This window comes from Ascaphus truei, unplaced genomic scaffold (assembly GCF_040206685.1).
Source record: "Ascaphus truei isolate aAscTru1 unplaced genomic scaffold, aAscTru1.hap1 HAP1_SCAFFOLD_541, whole genome shotgun sequence".
In the NCBI taxonomy this organism is placed as follows: domain Eukaryota; kingdom Metazoa; phylum Chordata; class Amphibia; order Anura; family Ascaphidae; genus Ascaphus; species Ascaphus truei.
This window is the reverse complement of record NW_027456872.1, coordinates 130,059-146,611: the sequence shown is the minus strand read 5'-3', so window position 1 is coordinate 146,611 and position 16,553 is coordinate 130,059. Positions and strand designations below refer to the sequence as shown.

General features: G+C 42.6%; 11 non-coding genes across 11 annotated transcripts; all 11 read left to right on the top strand.

Annotated features, from left to right (window-relative positions):
* The first annotated feature begins 1,073 nt into the window (after positions 1 to 1,073).
* Positions 1,074 to 1,184, top strand: TRNAL-CAA (transfer RNA leucine (anticodon CAA)). Its single transcript has 2 exons — positions 1,074 to 1,111; positions 1,139 to 1,184. It is a non-coding gene; the product is annotated as a tRNA-Leu (tRNA).
* A 1,347-nt stretch (positions 1,185 to 2,531) lies between these two features.
* Positions 2,532 to 2,642, top strand: TRNAL-CAA (transfer RNA leucine (anticodon CAA)). The gene is made up of 2 exons: positions 2,532 to 2,569; positions 2,597 to 2,642. It is a non-coding gene; the product is annotated as a tRNA-Leu (tRNA).
* Positions 2,643 to 3,989: 1,347 nt separating this feature from the next.
* On the top strand, positions 3,990 to 4,100 carry TRNAL-CAA (transfer RNA leucine (anticodon CAA)). The gene is made up of 2 exons: positions 3,990 to 4,027; positions 4,055 to 4,100. It is a non-coding gene; the product is annotated as a tRNA-Leu (tRNA).
* Positions 4,101 to 5,423: 1,323 nt separating this feature from the next.
* TRNAL-CAA (transfer RNA leucine (anticodon CAA)) lies at positions 5,424 to 5,534 on the top strand. Its single transcript has 2 exons — positions 5,424 to 5,461; positions 5,489 to 5,534. It is a non-coding gene; the product is annotated as a tRNA-Leu (tRNA).
* Positions 5,535 to 6,865: 1,331 nt separating this feature from the next.
* On the top strand, positions 6,866 to 6,976 carry TRNAL-CAA (transfer RNA leucine (anticodon CAA)). The gene is made up of 2 exons: positions 6,866 to 6,903; positions 6,931 to 6,976. It is a non-coding gene; the product is annotated as a tRNA-Leu (tRNA).
* Positions 6,977 to 8,323: 1,347 nt separating this feature from the next.
* TRNAL-CAA (transfer RNA leucine (anticodon CAA)) lies at positions 8,324 to 8,434 on the top strand. The gene is made up of 2 exons: positions 8,324 to 8,361; positions 8,389 to 8,434. It is a non-coding gene; the product is annotated as a tRNA-Leu (tRNA).
* A 1,347-nt stretch (positions 8,435 to 9,781) lies between these two features.
* On the top strand, positions 9,782 to 9,892 carry TRNAL-CAA (transfer RNA leucine (anticodon CAA)). Its single transcript has 2 exons — positions 9,782 to 9,819; positions 9,847 to 9,892. It is a non-coding gene; the product is annotated as a tRNA-Leu (tRNA).
* A 1,350-nt stretch (positions 9,893 to 11,242) lies between these two features.
* On the top strand, positions 11,243 to 11,353 carry TRNAL-CAA (transfer RNA leucine (anticodon CAA)). The gene is made up of 2 exons: positions 11,243 to 11,280; positions 11,308 to 11,353. It is a non-coding gene; the product is annotated as a tRNA-Leu (tRNA).
* Positions 11,354 to 12,703: 1,350 nt separating this feature from the next.
* TRNAL-CAA (transfer RNA leucine (anticodon CAA)) lies at positions 12,704 to 12,814 on the top strand. Its single transcript has 2 exons — positions 12,704 to 12,741; positions 12,769 to 12,814. It is a non-coding gene; the product is annotated as a tRNA-Leu (tRNA).
* A 1,333-nt stretch (positions 12,815 to 14,147) lies between these two features.
* Positions 14,148 to 14,258, top strand: TRNAL-CAA (transfer RNA leucine (anticodon CAA)). Its single transcript has 2 exons — positions 14,148 to 14,185; positions 14,213 to 14,258. It is a non-coding gene; the product is annotated as a tRNA-Leu (tRNA).
* A 1,346-nt stretch (positions 14,259 to 15,604) lies between these two features.
* TRNAL-CAA (transfer RNA leucine (anticodon CAA)) lies at positions 15,605 to 15,715 on the top strand. Its single transcript has 2 exons — positions 15,605 to 15,642; positions 15,670 to 15,715. It is a non-coding gene; the product is annotated as a tRNA-Leu (tRNA).
* Positions 15,716 to 16,553: the final 838 nt, after the last annotated feature.

The window sequence follows — 16,553 nt, the reverse complement described above, 5'->3', positions numbered from 1 at the left end:
GCAGGTAATCTGCAGTCAGGAGGACATCCTGCATTAGATATACACCCAGGACTGTATGACCTTATCCCTAATAAGCGATAGTCAGGAGGTCATCCTACATTAGATAACAAAATAGGATTGTCTGAGCCTGTCATAGAGCTTTGCACTTTAGGGAGTAAAGTGTTCCTAAACTGAGTTAACCAGTCAAACTGGTTCCAGTGTGACCAATGCCTCACACTTCTCTCTTTTACAATCAATTCAAAATGCTGCTGCTCTTCTGATGTGTATCTACTTCTGGTCTCCTGAAACATCTCGAAAAAGAGAAAAAAAACAGCGCACCACCAAAGTGGGTCCCAAGCAAATGTATTCTAAAACATCTTCTTTATTTAATCTATCTAAAAGTGGAGGTTAACACCCTCCTACGCGTTTCGTGTGAACATACACTTTATCAAGGAGTATTGCATTCAATTATTTATAAATGTAAATAAAGAGGTTGGGGGCCACAGGTGAAGCCCTTGAGGGCCGTTTGTTGCCCACCAATGACAAAGTGTAAGCTTGTCATGACAGGGTCTCCCTTTGCCTCACGTTGTCGATTTCTTGTTGCTCTTATTTCCATTGTTAGTACTTTATTATCCTTGTGTTGTAATTTTTTTAAGCGCTGCATAAACAGTTGGCGCAATAGAAATAAAAATATACGTACACACTGCTTCTACTTCCTATCATTGGAATGCCCTTACTTGTACTTACCTGTATACCTCTATCTGGGGATGACCTTGGCTGAGTTTTTTTTTGTGATATCCTTTCATAAATGAAGCATTAAAACACAGAGACTCACTATTTCACTCAAAGATACATTCTGCCATTCACTCACTCACTGAATCACTCACCTGTATGCACTCAGAATGCTATTGAGTGACATCCTGCCATGAAACCATTCACTCAGCCTTCTGGACATTTACCCATTCTCTCACAGGCACCCAGTCAATCACTCACATACAATACAATGATCGTATTCAGTAACTCTCTTTCCGCCTCTAACAGACCAGGGGTGCGTAGTCAATCAGTCACTTCTACTGAGCACAAGACTCCAAGTTGTCAGGATGGCCGAGTGGTCTAAGGCGCCAGACTCAAGCTTGATATCTTCCCATGTCAGTGGGTGTTCTGGTCTCTGTATGGAGGCGTGGGTTCAAATCCCACTTCTGACATGTTCTTTTGTTACTCTTTCCAATGTTCTTATACCGCTAATATCCTATACATCCTCATGCCCTCTGATTTTTTGGGGAGGGTTCTTAGTGGTGGCGGGTGGAGGATCCTTTGGTTACAGAGAAAATGGATTTATAGAAAGTGGGCATTTCCTGTCTTCGAAGATGGCCACCAAGCTACTTTCTCTTGGCGAGTCAATCACTAATGGCGACGGCTTTGGTCAGCATTGCTGACTGACTTTTTGGGTGTGACCTGTGACATCAGCACTGCCATTTAGCAGGTAATCTGCAGTCAGGAGGACATCCTGCATTAGATATACACCCAGGACTGTGTGACCTTATCCCTAATAAGCGATAGTCAGGAGGTCATCCTACATTAGATAACAAAATAGGATTGTCTGAGCCTGTCATAGAGCTTTGCACTTTAGGGAGTAAAGTGTTCCTAAACTGAGTTAACCAGTCAAACTGGTTCCAGTGTGACCAATGCCTCACACTTCTCTCTTTTACAATCAATTCAAAATGCTGCTGCTCTTCTGATGTGTATCTACTTCTGGTCTCCTGAAACATCTCGAAAAAGAGGAAAAAAACAGCGCACCACCAAAGTGGGTCCCAAGCAAATGTATTGTAAAAAATCTTCTTTATTTAATCTATCTAAAAGTGGAGGTTAACACCCTCCTACGCGTTTCGTGTGAACATACACTTTATCAAGGAGTATTGCATTCAATTATTTATAAATGTAAATAAAGAGGTTGGGGGCCACAGGTGAAGCCCTTGAGGGCCGTTTGTTGCCCACCAATGACAAAGTGTAAGCTTGTCATGACAGGGTCTCCCTTTGCCTCACGTTGTCGATTTCTTGTTGCTCTTATTTCCATTGTTAGTACTTTATTATCCTTGTGTTGTAATTTTTTTAAGCGCTGCATAAACAGTTGGCGCAATAGAAATAAAAATATACGTACACACTGCTTCTACTTCCTATCATTGGAATGCCCTTACTTGAACTTACCTGTATACCTCTATCTGGGGATGACCTTGGCTGAGTTTTTTTTTGTGATATCCTTTCATAAATGAAGCATTAAAACACAGAGACTCACTATTTCACTCAAAGATACATTCTGCCATTCACTCACTCACTGAATCACTCACCTGTATGCACTCAGAATGCTATTGAGTGACATCCTGCCATGAAACCATTCACTCAGCCTTCTGGACATTTACCCATTCTCTCACAGGCACCCAGTCAATCACTCACATACAATACAATGATCGTATTCAGTAACTCTCTTTCCGCCTCTAACAGACCAGGGGTGCGTAGTCAATCAGTCACTTCTACTGAGCACAAGACTCCAAGTTGTCAGGATGGCCGAGTGGTCTAAGGCGCCAGACTCAAGCTTGATATCTTCCCATGTCAGTGGGTGTTCTGGTCTCTGTATGGAGGCGTGGGTTCAAATCCCACTTCTGACATGTTCTTTTGTTACTCTTTCCAATGTTCTTATACCGCTAATATCCTATACATCCTCATGCCCTCTGATTTTTTGGGGAGGGTTCTTAGTGGCGGCGGGTGGAGGATCCTTTGGTTACAGAGAAAATGGATTTATAGAAAGTGGGCATTTCCTGTCTTCGAAGATGGCCACCAAGCTACTTTCTCTTGGCGAGTCAATCACTAATGGCGACGGCTTTGGTCAGCATTGCTGACTGACTTTTTGGGTGTGACCTGTGACATCAGCACTGCCATTTAGCAGGTAATCTGCAGTCAGGAGGACATCCTGCATTAGATATACACCCAGGACTGTGTGACCTTATCCCTAATAAGCGATAGTCAGGAGGTCATCCTACATTAGATAACAAAATAGGATTGTCTGAGCCTGTCATAGAGCTTTGCACTTTAGGGAGTAAAGTGTTCCTAAACTGAGTTAACCAGTCAAACTGGTTCCAGTGTGACCAATGCCTCACACTTCTCTCTTTTACAATCAATTCAAAATGCTGCTGCTCTTCTGATGTGTATCTACTTCTGGTCTCCTGAAACATCTCGAAAAAGAGGAAAAAAACAGCGCACCACCAAAGTGGGTCCCAAGCAAATGTATTGTAAAAAATCTTCTTTATTTAATCTATCTAAAAGTGGAGGTTAACACCCTCCTACGCGTTTCGTGTGAACATACACTTTATCAAGGAGTATTGCATTCAATTATTTATAAATGTAAATAAAGAGGTTGGGGGCCACAGGTGAAGCCCTTGAGGGCCGTTTGTTGCCCACCAATGACAAAGTGTAAGCTTGTCATGACAGGGTCTCCCTTTGCCTCACGTTGTCGATTTCTTGTTGCTCTTATTTCCATTGTTAGTACTTTATTATCCTTGTGTTGTAATTTTTTTAAGCGCTGCATAAACAGTTGGCGCAATAGAAATAAAAATATACGTACACACTGCTTCTACTTCCTATCATTGGAATGCCCTTACTTGAACTTACCTGTATACCTCTATCTGGGGATGACCTTGGCTGAGTTTTTTTTTGTGATATCCTTTCATAAATGAAGCATTAAAACACAGAGACTCACTATTTCACTCAAAGATACATTCTGCCATTCACTCACTCACTGAATCACTCACCTGTATGCACTCAGAATGCTATTGAGTGACATCCTGCCATGAAACCATTCACTCAGCCTTCTGGACATTTACCCATTCTCTCACAGGCACCCAGTCAATCACTCACATACAATACAATGATCGTATTCAGTAACTCTCTTTCCGCCTCTAACAGACCAGGGGTGCGTAGTCAATCAGTCACTTCTACTGAGCACAAGACTCCAAGTTGTCAGGATGGCCGAGTGGTCTAAGGCGCCAGACTCAAGCTTGATATCTTCCCATGTCAGTGGGTGTTCTGGTCTCTGTATGGAGGCGTGGGTTCAAATCCCACTTCTGACATGTTCTTTTGTTACTCTTTCCAATGTTCTTATACCGCTAATATCCTATACATCCTCATGCCCTCTGATTTTTTGGGGAGGGTTCTTAGTGGCGGCGGGTGGAGGATCCTTTGGTTACAGAGAAAATGGATTTATAGAAAGTGGGCATTTCCTGTCTTCGAAGATGGCCACCAAGCTACTTTCTCTTGGCGAGTCAATCACTAATGGCGACGGCTTTGGTCAGCATTGCTGACTGACTTTTTGGGTGTGACCTGTGACATCAGCACTGCCATTTAGCAGGTAATCTGCAGTCAGGAGGACATCCTGCATTAGATATACACCCAGGACTGTGTGACCTTATCCCTAATAAGCGATAGTCAGGAGGTCATCCTACATTAGATAACAAAATAGGATTGTCTGAGCCTGTCATAGAGCTTTGCACTTTAGGGAGTAAAGTGTTCCTAAACTGAGTTAACCAGTCAAACTGGTTCCAGTGTGACCAATGCCTCACACTTCTCTCTTTTACAATCAATTCAAAATGCTGCTGCTCTTCTGATGTGTATCTACTTCTGGTCTCCTGAAACATCTCGAAAAAGAGGAAAAAAACAGCGCACCACCAAAGTGGGTCCCAAGCAAAAGTATTGTAAAAAATCTTCTTTATTTAATCTATCTAAAAGTGGAGGTTAACACCCTCCTACGCGTTTCGTGTGAACATACACTTTATCAAGGAGTATTGCATTCAATTATTTATAAATGTAAATAAAGAGGTTGGGGGCCACAGGTGAAGCCCTTGAGGGCCGTTTGTTGCCCACCAATGACAAAGTGTAAGCTTGTCATGACAGGGTCTCCCTTTGCCTCACGTTGTCGATTTCTTGTTGCTCTTATTTCCATTGTTAGTACTTTATTATCCTTGTGTTGTAATTTTTTTAAGCGCTGCATAAACAGTTGGCGCAATAGAAATAAAAATATACGTACACACTGCTTCTACTTCCTATCATTGGAATGCCCTTACTTGTACTTACCTGTATACCTCTATCTGGGGATGACCTTCGCTGAGGTTTTTTTTGTGATATCCTTTCATAAATGAAGCATTAAAACACAGAGACTCACTATTTCACTCACTCACTGAATCACTCACCTGTATGCACTCAGAATGCTATTGAGTGACATCCTGCCATGAAACCATTCACTCAGCCTTGTGGACATTTACCCATTCTCTCACAGGCACCCAGTCAATCACTCACATACAATACAATGATCGTATTCAGTAACTCTCTTTCCGCCTCTCACAGACCAGGGGTGCGTAGTCAATCAGTCACTTCTACTGAGCACAAGACTCCAAGTCGTCAGGATGGCCGAGTGTTCTAAGGTGCCAGACTCAAGCTTGATATCTTCCCATGTCAGTGGGTATTCTGGTCTCTGTATGGAGGCGTGGGTTCAAATCCCACTTCTGACATGTTCTTTTGTTACTCTTTCAAATGTTCTTATACCGTTTATATCCTATACATCCTCATGCCCTCTGATTTTTTGGGGAGGGTTCTTAGTGGCGGCGGGTGGAGGATCCTTTGGTTACAGAGAAAATGGATTTATAGAAAGTGGGCATTTCTTGTTTTCGAAGATGGCCACCAAGCTACTTTCTCTTGGCGAGTCAATCACTAATGGCGACGGCTTTGGTCAGCATTGTTGACTGACTTTTTGGGTGTGACCTGTGACATCAGCACTGCCATTTAGCAGGTAATCTGCAGTCAGGAGGACATCCTGCATTAGATATACACCCAGGACTGTGTGACCTTATCCCTAATAAGCGATAGTCAGGAGGTCATCCTACATTAGATACCAAAATAGGATTGTCTGAGCCTGTCATAGAGCTTTGCACTTTAGGGAGTAAAGTGTTCCTAAACTGAGTTAACCAGTCAAACTGGTTCCAGTGTGACCAATGCCTCACACTTCTCTCTTTTACAATCAATTCAAAATGCTGCTGCTCTTCTGATGTGTATCTACTTCTGGTCTCCTGAAACATCTCGAAAAAGAGGAAAAAAACAGCGCACCACCAAAGTGGGTCCCAAGCAAATGTATTGTAAAAAATCTTCTTTATTTAATCTATCTAAAAGTGGAGGTTAACACCCTCCTACGCGTTTGGTGTGAACATACACTTTATCAAGGAGTATTGCATTCAATTATTTATAAATGTAAATAAAGAGGTTGGGGGCCACAGGTGAAGCCCTTGAGGGCCGTTTGTTGCCCACCAATGACAAAGTGTAAGCTTGTCATGACAGGGTCTCCCTTTGCCTCACGTTGTCGATTTCTTGTTGCTCTTATTTCCATTGTTAGTACTTTATTATCCTTGTGTTGTAATTTTTTTAAGCGCTGCATAAACAGTTGGCGCAATAGAAATAAAAATATACGTACACACTGCTTCTACTTCCTATCATTGGAATGCCCTTACTTGTACTTACCTGTATACCTCTATCTGGGGGTGACCTTCGCTGAGGTTTTTTTTGTGATATCCTTTCATAAATGAAGCATTAAAACACAGAGACTCACTATTTCACTCACTCACTGAATCACTGAATCACTCACCTCTATGCACTCAGAATGCTATTGAGTGACATCCTGCCATGAAACCATTCACTCAGCCTTCTGGACATTTACCCATTCTCTCACAGGCACCCAGTCAATCACTCACATACAATACAATGATCGTATTCAGTAACTCTCTTTCCGCCTCTCACAGACCAGGGGTGCGTAGTCAATCAGTCACTTCTACTGAGCACAAGACTCCAAGTTGTCCGGATGGCTGAGTGGTCTAAGGCGCCAGACTCAAGCTTGATATCTTCCCATGTCAGTGGGTGTTCTGGTCTCTGTATGGAGGTGTGGGTTCAAATCCCACTTCTGACAAGTTCTTTTGTTACTCTTTCCAATGTTCTTATACCGTTAATATCCTATACATCCTCATGCCCTCTGATTTTTTGTGGAGGGTCCTTAGTGGCGGCGGGTGGAGGATCCTTTGGTTACAGAGAAAATGGATTTATAGAAAGTGGGCATTTCCTGTCTTCGAAGATGGCCACCAAGCTACTTTCTCTTGGCGAGTCAATCACTAATGGCGACGGCTTTGGTCAGCATTGCTGACTGACTTTTTGGGTGTGACCTGTGACATCAGCACTGCCATTTAGCAGGTAATCTGCAGTCAGGAGGACATCCTGCATTAGATATACACCCAGGACTGTGTGACCTTATCCCTAATAAGCGATAGTCAGGAGGTCATCCTACATTAGATAACAAAATAGGATTGTCTGAGCCTGTCATAGAGCTTTGCACTTTAGGGAGTAAAGTGTTCCTAAACTGAGTTAACCAGTCAAACTGGTTCCAGTGTGACCAATGCCTCACACTTCTCTCTTTTACAATCAATTCAAAATGCTGCTGCTCTTCTGATGTGTATCTACTTCTGGTCTCCTGAAACATCTCGAAAAAGAGGAAAAAAACAGCACACCACCAAAGTGGGTCCCAAGCAAATGTATTGTAAAACATCTTCTTTATTTAATCTATCTAAAAGTGGAGGTTAACACCCTCCTACGCGTTTCGTGTGGACATACACTTTATCAAGGAGTATTGCATTCAATTATTTATAAATGTAAATAAAGAGGTTGGGGGCCACAGGTGAAGCCCTTGAGGGCCGTTTGTTGCCCACCAATGACAAAGTGTAAGCTTGTCATGACAGGGTCTCCCTTTGCCTCACGTTGTCGATTTCTTGTTGCTCTTATTTCCATTGTTAGTACTTTATTATCCTTGTGTTGTAATTTTTTTAAGCGCTGCATAAACAGTTGGCGCAATAGAAATAAAAATATACGTACACACTGCTTCTACTTCCTATCATTGGAATGCCCTTACTTCTACTTACCTGTATACCTCTATCTGGGGATGACCTTGGCTGAGTTTTTTTTTGTGATATCCTTTCATAAATGAAGCATTAAAACACAGAGACTCACCATTTCACTCAAAGATACATTCTGCCATTCACTCACTCACTGAATCACTCACCTGTATGCACTCAGAATGCTATTGAGTGACATCCTGCCATGAAACCATTCACTCAGCCTTCTGGACATTTACCCATTCTCTCACAGGCACCCAGTCAATCACTCACATACAATACAATGATCGTATTCAGTAACTCTCTTTCCGCCTCTCACAGACCAGGGGTGCGTAGTCAATCAGTCACTTCTACTGAGCACAAGACTCCAAGTTGTCAGGATGGCCGAGTTGTCGATGGCGCCAGACTCAAGCTTGATATCTTCCCATGTCAGTGGGTGTTCTGGTCTCTGTATGGAGGTGTGGGTTCAAATCCCACTTCTGACATGTTCTTTTGTTACTCTTTCCAATGTTCTTATACCGTTAATATCCTATACATCCTCATGCCCTCTGATTTTTTGTGGAGGGTCCTTAGTGGCGGCGGGTGGAGGATCCTTTGGTTACAGAGAAAATGGATTTATAGAAAGTGGGCATTTCCTGTCTTCGAAGATGGCCACCAAGCTACTTTCTCTTGGCGAGTCAATCACTAATGGCGACGGCTTTGGTCAGCACTGCTGACTGACTTTTTGGGTGTGACCTGTGACATCAGCACTGCCATTTAGCAGGTAATCTGCAGTCAGGAGGACATCCTGCATTAGATATACACCCAGGACTGTGTGACCTTATCCCTAATAAGCGATAGTCAGGAGGTCATCCTACATTAGATAACAAAATAGGATTGTCTGAGCCTGTCATAGAGCTTTGCACTTTAGGGAGTAAAGTGTTCCTAAACTGAGTTAACCAGTCAAACTGGTTCCAGTGTGACCAATGCCTCACACTTCTCTCTTTTACAATCAATTCAAAATGCTGCTGCTCTTCTGATGTGTATCTACTTCTGGTCTCCTGAAACATCTCGAAAAAGAGGAAAAAAACAGCACACCACCAAAGTGGGTCCCAAGCAAATGTATTGTAAAACATCTTCTTTATTTAATCTATCTAAAAGTGGAGGTTAACACCCTCCTACGCGTTTCGTGTGGACATACACTTTATCAAGGAGTATTGCATTCAATTATTTATAAATGTAAATAAAGAGGTTGGGGGCCACAGGTGAAGCCCTTGAGGGCCGTTTGTTGCCCACCAATGACAAAGTGTAAGCTTGTCATGACAGGGTCTCCCTTTGCCTCACGTTGTCGATTTCTTGTTGCTCTTATTTCCATTGTTAGTACTTTATTATCCTTGTGTTGTAATTTTTTTAAGCGCTGCATAAACAGTTGGCGCAATAGAAATAAAAATATACGTACACACTGCTTCTACTTCCTATCATTGGAATGCCCTTACTTCTACTTACCTGTATACCTCTATCTGGGGATGACCTTGGCTGAGTTTTTTTTTGTGATATCCTTTCATAAATGAAGCATTAAAACACAGAGACTCACCATTTCACTCAAAGATACATTCTGCCATTCACTCACTCACTGAATCACTCACCTGTATGCACTCAGAATGCTATTGAGTGACATCCTGCCATGAAACCATTCACTCAGCCTTCTGGACATTTACCCATTCTCTCACAGGCACCCAGTCAATCACTCACATACAATACAATGATCGTATTCAGTAACTCTCTTTCCGCCTCTCACAGACCAGGGGTGCGTAGTCAATCAGTCACTTCTACTGAGCACAAGACTCCAAGTTGTCAGGATGGCCGAGTTGTCGATGGCGCCAGACTCAAGCTTGATATCTTCCCATGTCAGTGGGTGTTCTGGTCTCTGTATGGAGGCGTGGGTTCAAATCCCACTTCTGACATGTTCTTTTGTTACTCTTTCAAATGTTCTTATACCGTTTATATCCTATACATCCTCATGCCCTCTGATTTTTTGGGGAGGGTTCTTAGTGGTGGCGGCGGGTGGAGGATCCTTTGGTTACAGAGAAAATGGATTTATAGAAAGTGGGCATTTCTTGTCTTCGAAGATGGCCACCAAGCTACTTTCTCTTGGCGAGTCAATCACTAATGGCGACGGCTTTGGTCAGCATTGTTGACTGACTTTTTGGGTGTGACCTGTGACATCAGCACTGCCATTTAGCAGGTAATCTGCAGTCAGGAGGACATCCTGCATGAGATATACACCCAGGACTGTGTGACCTTATCCCTAATAAGCGATAGTCAGGAGGTCATCCTACATTAGATAACAAAATAGGATTGTCTGAGCCTGTCATAGAGCTTTGCACTTTAGGGAGTAAAGTGTTCCTAAACTGAGTTAACCAGTCAAACTGGTTCCAGTGTGACCAATGCCTCACACTTCTCTCTTTTACAATCAATTCAAAATGCTGCTGCTCTTCTGATGTGTATCTACTTCTGGTCTCCTGAAACATCTCGAAAAAGAGAAAAAAAACAGCGCACCGCCAAAGTGGGTCCCAAGCAAATGTATTGTAAAAAATCTTCTTTATTTAATCTATCTAAAAGTGGAGGTTAACACCCTCCTACGCGTTTCGTGTGAACATACACTTTATCAAGGAGTATTGCATTCAATTATTTATAAATGTAAATAAAGAGGTTGGGGGCCACAGGTGAAGCCCTTGAGGGCCGTTTGTTGCCCACCAATGACAAAGTGTAAGCTTGTCATGACAGGGTCTCCCTTTGCCTCACGTTGTCGATTTCTTGTTGCTCTTATTTCCATTGTTAGTACTTTATTATCCTTGTGTTGTAATTTTTTTAAGCGCTGCATAAACAGTTGGCGCAATAGAAATAAAAATATACGTACACACTGCTTCTACTTCCTATCATTGGAATGCCCTTACTTGTACTTACCTGTATACCTCTATCTGGGGATGACCTTGGCTGAGTTTTTTTTTGTGATATCCTTTCATAAATGAAGCATTAAAACACAGAGACTCACTATTTCACTCAAAGATACATTCTGCCATTCACTCACTCACTGAATCACTCACCTGTATGCACTCAGAATGCTATTGAGTGACATCCTGCCATGAAACCATTCACTCAGCCTTCTGGACATTTACCCATTCTCTCACAGGCACCCAGTCAATCACTCACATACAATACAATGATCGTATTCAGTAACTCTCTTTCCGCCTCTCACAGACCAGGGGTGTGTAGTCAATCAGTCACTTCTACTGAGCACAAGACTCCAAGTTGTCAGGATGGGCGAGTGGTCTAAGGCGCCAGACTCAAGCTTGATATCTTCCCATGTCAGTGGGTGTTCTGGTCTCTGTATGGAGGCGTGGGTTCAAATCCCACTTCTGACATGTTCTTTTGTTACTCTTTCAAATGTTCTTATACCGTTTATATCCTATACATCCTCATGCCCTCTGATTTTTTGGGGAGGGTTCTTAGTGGTGGCGGCGGGTGGAGGATCCTTTGGTTACAGAGAAAATGGATTTATAGAAAGTGGGCATTTCCTGTCTTCGAAGATGGCCACCAAGCTACTTTCTCTTGGCGAGTCAATCACTAATGGCGACGGCTTTGGTCAGCATTGCTGACTGACTTTTTGGGTGTGACCTGTGACATCAGCACTGCCATTTAGCAGGTAATCTGCAGTCAGGAGGACATCCTGCATTAGATATACACCCAGGAATGTGTGACCTTATCCCTAATAAGCGATAATCAGGAGGTCATCCTACATTAGATAACAAAATAGGATTGTCTGAGCCTGTCATAGAGCTTTGCACTTTAGGGAGTAAAGTGTTCCTAAACTGAGTTAACCAGTCAAACTGGTTCCAGTGTGACCAATGCCTCACACTTCTCTCTTTTACAATCAATTCAAAATGCTGCTGCTCTTCTGATGTGTATCTACTTCTGGTCTCCTGAAACATCTCGAAAAAGAGAAAAAAAACAGCGCACCGCCAAAGTGGGTCCCAAGCAAATGTATTGTAAAAATCTTCTTTATTTAATCTATCTAAAAGTGGAGGTTAACACCCTCCTACGCGTTTCGTGTGAACATACACTTTATCAAGGAGTATTGCATTCAATTATTTATAAATGTAAATAAAGAGGTTGGGGGCCACAGGTGAAGCCCTTGAGGGCCGTTTGTTGCCCACCAATGACAAAGTGTAAGCTTGTCATGACAGGGTCTCCCTTTGCCTCACGTTGTCGATTTCTTGTTGCTCTTATTTCCATTGTTAGTACTTTATTATCCTTGTGTTGTAATTTTTTTAAGCGCTGCATAAACAGTTGGCGCAATAGAAATAAAAATATACGTACACACTGCTTCTACTTACTATCATTGGAATGCCCTTACTTGTACTTACCTGTATACCTCTATCTGGGGATGACCTTGGCTGAGTTTTTTTTGTGTGATATCCTTTCATAAATGAAGCATTAAAACACAGAGACTCACCATTTCACTCAAAGATACATTCTGCCATTCACTCACTCACTGAATCACTCACCTGTATGCACTCAGAATGCTATTGAGTGACATCCTGCCATGAAACCATTCACTCAGCCTTCTGGACATTTACCCATTCTCTCACAGGCACCCAGTCAATCACTCACATACAATACAATGATCGTATTCAGTAACTCTCTTTCCGCCTCTCACAGACCAGGGGTGCGTAGTCAATCAGTCACTTCTACTGAGCACAAGACTCCAAGTTGTCAGGATGGCTGAGTGGTCTAAGGCGCCAGACTCAAGCTTGATATCTTCCCATGTCAGTGGGTGTTCTGGTCTCTGTATGGAGGCGTGGGTTCAAATCCCACTTCTGACAGGTTCTTTTGTTACTCTTTCAAATGTTCTTATACCGTTTATATCCTATACATCCTCATGCCCTCTGATTTTTTGGGGAGGGTTCTTAGTGGCGGCGGGTGGAGGATCCTTTGGTTACAGAGAAAATGGATTTATAGAAAGTGGGCATTTCCTGTCTTCGAAGATGGCCACCAAGCTACTTTCTCTTGGCGAGTCAATCACTAATGGCGACGGCTTTGGTCAGCATTGCTGACTGACTTTTTGGGTGTGACCTGTGACATCAGCACTGCCATTTAGCAGGTAATCTGCAGTCAGGAGGACATCCTGCATTAGATATACACCCAGGAATGTGTGACCTTATCCCTAATAAGCGATAATCAGGAGGTCATCCTACATTAGATAACAAAATAGGATTGTCTGAGCCTGTCATAGAGCTTTGCACTTTAGGGAGTAAAGTGTTCCTAAACTGAGTTAACCAGTCAAACTGGTTCCAGTGTGACCAATGCCTCACACTTCTCTCTTTTACAATCAATTCAAAATGCTGCTGCTCTTCTGATGTGTATCTACTTCTGGTCTCCTGAAACATCTCGAAAAAGAGGAAAAAAACAGCGCACCACCAAAGTGGGTCCCAAGCAAATGTATTGTAAAAAATCTTCTTTATTTAATCTATCTAAAAGTGGAGGTTAACACCCTCCTACGCGTTTCGTGTGAACATACACTTTATCAAGGAGTATTGCATTCAATTATTTATAAATGTAAATAAAGAGGTTGGGGGCCACAGGTGAAGCCCTTGAGGGCCGTTTGTTGCCCACCAATGACAAAGTGTAAGCTTGTCATGACAGGGTCTCACTTTGCCTCACGTTGTCGATTTCTTGTTGCTCTTATTTCCATTGTTAGTACTTTATTATCCTTGTGTTGTAATTTTTTTAAGCGCTGCATAAACAGTTGGCGCAATAGAAATAAAAATATACGTACACACTGCTTCTACTTCCTATCATTGGAATGCCCTTACTTGTACTTACCTGTATACCTCTATCTGGGGATGACCTTGGCTGAGTTTTTTTTTTTGTGATATCCTTTCATAAATGAAGCATTAAAACACAGAGACTCACTATTTCACTCACTCACTGAATCACTGAATCACTCACCTGTATGCACTCAGAATGCTATTGAGTGACATCCTGCCATGAAACCATTCACTCAGCCTTCTGGACATTTACCCATTCTCTCACAGGCACCCAGTCAATCACTCACATACAATACAATGATCGTATTCAGTAACTCTCTTTCCGCCTCTCACAGACCAGGGGTGCGTAGTCAATCAGTCACTTCTACTGAGCACAAGACTCCAAGTTGTCAGGATGGCCGAGTGGTCTAAGGCGCCAGACTCAAGCTTGATATCTTCCCATGTCAGTGGGTGTTCTGGTCTCTGTATGGAGGCGTGGGTTCAAATCCCACTTCTGACATGTTCTTTTGTTACTCTTTCCAATGTTCTTATACCGCTAATATCCTATACATCCTCATGCCCTCTGATTTTTTGGGGAGGGTTCTTAGTGGCGGCGGGTGGAGGATCCTTTGGTTACAGAGAAAATGGATTTATAGAAAGTGGGCATTTCCTGTCTTCGAAGATGGCCACCAAGCTACTTTCTCTTGGCGAGTCAATCACTAATGGCGACGGCTTTGGTCAGCATTGCTGACTGACTTTTTGGGTGTGACCTGTGACATCAGCACTGCCATTTAGCAGGTAATCTGCAGTCAGGAGGACATCCTGCATTAGATATACACCCAGGACTGTGTGACCTTATCCCTAATAAGCGATTGTCAGGAGGTCATCCTACATTAGATAACAAAATAGGATTGTCTGAGCCTGTCATAGAGCTTTGCACTTTAGGGAGTAAAGTGTTCCTAAACTGAGTTAACCAGTCAAACTGGTTCCAGTGTGACCAATGCCTCACACTTCTCTCTTTTACAATCAATTCAAAATGCTGCTGCTCTTCTGATGTGTATCTACTTCTGGTCTCCTGAAACATCTCGAAAAAGAGAAAAAAAACAGTGCACCTCCAAAGTGGGTCCCAAGCAAATGTATTGTAAAAAATCTTCTTTATTTAATCTATCTAAAAGTGGAGGTTAACACCCTCCTACGCGTTTCGTGTGAACATACACTTTATCAAGGAGTATTGCATTCAATTATTTATAAATGTAAATAAAGAGGTTGGGGGCCACAGGTGAAGCCCTTGAGGGCCGTTTGTTGCCCACCAATGACAAAGTGTAAGCTTGTCATGACAGGGTCTCCCTTTGCCTCACGTTGTCGATTTCTTGTTGCTCTTATTTCCATTGTTAGTACTTTATTATCCTTGTGTTGTAATTTTTTTAAGCGCTGCATAAACAGTTGGCGCAATAGAAATAAAAATATACGTACACACTGCTTCTACTTCCTATCATTGGAATGCCCTTACTTGTACTTACCTGTATACCTCTATCTGGGGATGACCTTGGCTGAGTTTTTTTTGTGATATCCTTTCATAAATGAAGCATTAAAACACAGAGACTCACCATTTCACTCAAAGATACATTCTGCCATTCACTCACTCACTGAATCACTCACCTGTATGCACTCAGAATGCTATTGAGTGACATCCTGCCATGAAACCATTCACTCAGCCTTCTGGACATTTACCCATTCTCTCACAGGCACCCAGTCAATCACTCACATACAATACAATGATCGTATTCAGTAACTCTCTTTCCGCCTCTCACAGACCAGGGGTGCGTAGTCAATCAGTCACTTCTACTGAGCACAAGACTCCAAGTTGTCAGGATGGCCGAGTTGTCGATGGCGCCAGACTCAAGCTTGATATCTTCCCATGTCAGTGGGTGTTCTGGTCTCTGTATGGAGGCGTGGGTTCAAATCCCACTTCTGACATGTTCTTTTGTTACTCTTTCAAATGTTCTTATACCGTTTATATCCTATACATCCTCATGCCCTCTGATTTTTTGGGGAGGGTTCTTAGTGGTGGCGGCGGGTGGAGGATCCTTTGGTTACAGAGAAAATGGATTTATAGAAAGTGGGCATTTCTTGTCTTCGAAGATGGCCACCAAGCTACTTTCTCTTGGCGAGTCAATCACTAATGGCGACGGCTTTGGTCAGCATTGTTGACTGACTTTTTGGGTGTGACCTGTGACATCAGCACTGCCATTTAGCAGGTAATCTGCAGTCAGGAGGACATCCTGCATGAGATATACACCCAGGACTGTGTGACCTTATCCCTAATAAGCGATAGTCAGGAGGTCATCCTACATTAGATAACAAAATAGGATTGTCTGAGCCTGTCATAGAGCTTTGCACTTTAGGGAGTAAAGTGTTCCTAAACTGAGTTAACCAGTCAAACTGGTTCCAGTGTGACCAATGCCTCACACTTCTCTCTTTTACAATCAATTCAAAATGCTGCTGCTCTTCTGATGTGTATCTACTTCTGGTCTCCTGAAACATCTCGAAAAAGAGGAAAAAAACAGCACACCACCAAAGTGGGTCCCAAGCAAATGTATTGTAAAACATCTTCTTTATTTAATCTATCTAAAAGTGGAGGTTAACACCCTCCTACGCGTTTCGTGTGGACATACACTTTATCAAGGAGTATTGCATTCAATTATTTATAAATGTAAATAAAGAGGTTGGGGGCCACAGGTGAAGCCCTTGAGGGCCGTTTGTTGCCCACCAATGACAAAGTGTAAGCTTGTCATGACAGGGTCTCCCTTTGCCT